The 4,198-nt window shown below is 36.9% G+C and overlaps 1 pseudogene; it reads left to right on the top strand.

Moving 5' to 3' along the window:
• The first annotated feature begins 936 nt into the window (after positions 1-936).
• LOC124796836 lies at positions 937-1,054 on the top strand (annotated as a pseudogene).
• The last annotated feature ends 3,144 nt before the right edge of the window (positions 1,055-4,198 follow it).

A 4,198-nucleotide genomic window follows, 5' to 3' on the forward strand; every position in this document is an offset into this window, starting at 1 on the left:
CTCGTCTTTGGTCTACTTGTTCAAAAAAGAATGGGCCAATGATTAACGTAGCTGTGAATCCACACCATACTGTGACACATTCAACATATAGAGGAACTTCATGCACAGTGAATCGAGGTGAAGATACCCACACTCAGCAATTGTGTGTGTTCACCTCACCCGTTATGGAAAAACGAGCTTCGTCTGTCCATAGGATGGTCCAGGGCCAACTTCAGTCCTTGCGAGAAAGTGTAGAACAATGTCAACATGTCGCTGTGCATCCTGTGGTGCAAGTTGCTGTACAATATGGATCTTGTACGGGTATCATCTGAGAATGGTTCATAGCACCTTCCGTACAGAGGACGAGGGGATGTTCAACTGTTGTGACACAGCACACGTACTGCCTGACGATCAGGAATTGCATGCAGTTTTGTCTGCCATAGCAACAGTGATTTCATCAACAGCGATTTCATCAACCACCTGTGGTGCAACCAGTCATCAGCCTCTTCCCAGAATGATGCCCAGTTCTCCAGTTGATTCAGACTTCTTCATCATGCTCCACACAGCAGGTGGAGAGAGAGGACCCTTCTGTAATCCTTTCAGCCAGTGATATTCTTGAAGTGCAGCTGCAGCATTACTAATGTTTTGATAACAGAACTTCACCAATAATGCCCTGCTCCTTTTGTCCAAGCTTGTGTTGATAAATCAACAAGTGCACTGTGAATGATCAGGTGTGTGAGACTATGAATCACGATGATTGATCACAGCACCTGGTGGCAATAGTTGGAACTGGACTGTGGCAATGTGACACTTGGAAATCATGCACCCCATTCTCTGGATATTAATGCTACCAACTTTGGTACTCATACGATAATTAGTTTCTGTGTTATTACACGTTAAAGGGTAAAAGTTTAATTATAACCACCTGGTGCTTTTGATCACCTTTCAGATTTTCACGCCAACAGCCTTGCCGCAGTGGTAAAACCGGTTTCCGTCAGATCACCGAAGTTAAGCGCTGCTGGGCTGGGTTAGCACTTGGATGGGTGACCATCCAGTCTGCCGAGCGCTGTTGGCATGTGGCATGCACTCAGTGCTTGTGAGGCAAACTGAGGAGCTAGTTGATTGAGAGGTAGCAGCACCAGTTGCGGACACTGAAATACAGCCGGGAGAGCGGTGTGCTGATCACATGCCTCTCCATATCCGCATCCAGTGATGTCTATGGGCTGAGGATGACACGGTGGCTTGTCAGTGCTGTTGGGCCTTCATGACCTGTTTAGGAGGAGAGGAGTCACATTTTCACCTCTAGCCAGTCCTGTAATAGAAATTTAATATTATACAGATGCATGGTGTCTATTCTTTCACACATTTCTGAAAGAAAAGGCAGCACACTTTCATATAAATGATTCACATCAATGGACAATGAATCCAAAACCTCCAGTGTGGATGCACGTTTATGTTTGACCTCTAGCACAACTCTAAAATTAGCGAACATGGAGGACATGGATGAGGACTGTGGATCAGTGGTGGTAGGTGGGAATGTGAGTCGGATGCCGACGTAGTTCGTACCTTTGTGATAAACTCTTTGTCCAGGTAGCACTGCTCAGAAGATCCTGAGTTCAAGTCCTGGTCCAGCACACATTTTCACTCAATGCTGCTGATGCCACACAAAATCCCAATGCAGCTGATATCGTTAGTTACTTCCTTTTCCTTTCCTTCCTTCCACCTTAAATTTACATAAAAGAAGTTTAATATATTTTCTTATTCAGTTTTGAAATGATAGCATTCACTTTATGTCTGCTACAGTCTTTTTCTAAAATTACAAAAATTATGTCACAAAAATAATGTTTTCCCAAATCTAATGACTTGTTTTAAGGTATAACATGTTCAAATTTAAAAGTGTTCCAAATGAGAAAATGTTGTCAATACTGTATTTGATGGTCTATGTTTTATGTTATTATCCTAATATGCACCAATAATTAGTATGTGAAATCGAATGATGTAGTAGTGTTATGAAAAACCAGTTACAAGTCAAAAATATTTTGAAATAGGAGTTATTGGCAACTAACACAGATTTCCATTTTCAAGACAGGGTAAACTGTTGAGACATTAAAGACGCTCAGCTCATTAGCATGCATCTTCTTCTGTTCCAAGCGATGAGCAGCAAAGTACCGGTATGCTTAACCTTCCACACTTTATGTAACTAGGTTCAAAAATGTACAGAATATTACTCACCATACAACTTTTAAACTGAAGAATTAACAGTACCCTCCAAACAGCTTTAATATTTTATAAAGCACTTAAATATGTAGAACTCTTATTATTAACAAATGCTGGCAAAACACAACCTCACACCTCACAAAAAAAGGTTAGAAAATGCCAGAAACCACTTATGGGAGTTTCTAATGTGCATTCCTTTATGTAAATCTAAAGTCAATCACTATATTGAAATACTAACTAGAAAACCATGTATTCTTAGGTACACTATCCTCCAGGTACAACTGTCTCCCCTATTGTAGTGCACTCTAGCAACAATTAATTTTTACAACAGCTGTATGAATACTTTATTCATATTTGTACATTTTTATCAACAGTGAGTATCACTGAACGTAATAATTAGGTCAATGTTAATAAGTACAAAAAATAATATAGGATAGATAAACAGCATAATTAAGTAAATGACAATAACAATAAATTATTACACAATAGATCACTTATAAGATATATGCACTATGTAGTTAGGTCAATGATAAGGGCAATAAATAATTAAATACTTAGATAAATGACAATGTGTATAAAATCATAATAAAATAGGTACACAAGATCGGTTATGCTTATATATTACAATCTATTGCTAATTTATAGTTGATTCACAGAAATACAACTCCCATAGACACAACCAGTTGAGCCTTCAAGAAGTTCACAATTTTCACACTGTTCCACGTTTTCTGTAAATTCCACGTTTTAGTTTACGTTGTTTACTTTATGATGATGATCACTGTACTTTGTAGCTAACTGGAAATGATTTTCACCTGTTTGTTAAACAAGTAGGATATGATGAAAAGAAATTGTTTTAACTTCCCGACACAAAGAGAAATATGACAACTTTGGAAAGAAAAATGTAATTTAAAACTGAAATTCATAGAGGCTACTAGATTTATGGATTCTTCTTTAGACAGTTTATTTTTAAGTTATCAATAAATCACATGGAAAATATAAAAGATTTTTTTCTTAAGGATAAAGTAGATTTACTTATAAGAAAATACGTTTACCCCTGTGGCTGTACAGACAATTGGAAAGTATTTAAAAAACACAATTACCAGCAAAAGACAAGTTTTATAGCAGACTTAATGAATGTGGCATAACTGATGAAGATTATAATGATGAGGAATTAGTACACAAAAATGTTATATATAGAGTCTTGGAGAAAATTTTAATTTGTACATAAAGATGATTTTTATTATTATCTGATGCATTTGGAAACTTCAGAGAAGCGAGCATAAAACCAGATAGTTTAGATCCTGCAGATTATTGTAGAGCGCTAGGACATTGTGTGCTACAATTTTGAAAATGAGTAATTTTGAAAATGAATAAACAGCTATTGACAGTACTATGAAAAGGATAGATTGCTACTCAAACAATGGAAAACCAGGATGGAATAATAAAACACACACACACACACACACACACACACACACACACACACATTCATGCAAATGCAAATCACATGCGCACATGACCACTGTCTCTGACTGCCGAGACTAGGCTCAGACATGACAGTGGTCATGTGTGTGTGAGTTGTGTTTGCGTGAATGTGTATGTTGTCTGATTCAGAAGGCCTTTCAGCCAGAAGTTTACTTGTTTAGTAGTCTTTTTTTGTGCCTGTCTGGGACTCAACACCTCCACTTTATGGCAAGTTGTAATCTATTCTTTTCATAATACTGTCATAGATTGCTACTCAAGCAAGTAAGATACTTTGAGTTGCAGTTATTTTGAGGTGTCTATTTAGTAATAAAGAATTTAGCAAAAATGAACTTGATGAGAAGTGAAAAACATGAAATATGTATGATAGAGATGTGTAATTTTGGTGTAATTTTTGTTCCATAGATCCACACAAAATACCCAATGGTGCAGAAAGCAATAGTGGAACAATTGCTTTAGAAAATAAATTATATATATTACCATATGACTATTACAATAAGACAGTTAAGAAGAATGAAAA

Source organism: Schistocerca piceifrons, chromosome 4 (assembly GCF_021461385.2).
Source record: "Schistocerca piceifrons isolate TAMUIC-IGC-003096 chromosome 4, iqSchPice1.1, whole genome shotgun sequence".
Taxonomy (NCBI): Eukaryota; Metazoa; Arthropoda; class Insecta; order Orthoptera; family Acrididae; genus Schistocerca; species Schistocerca piceifrons.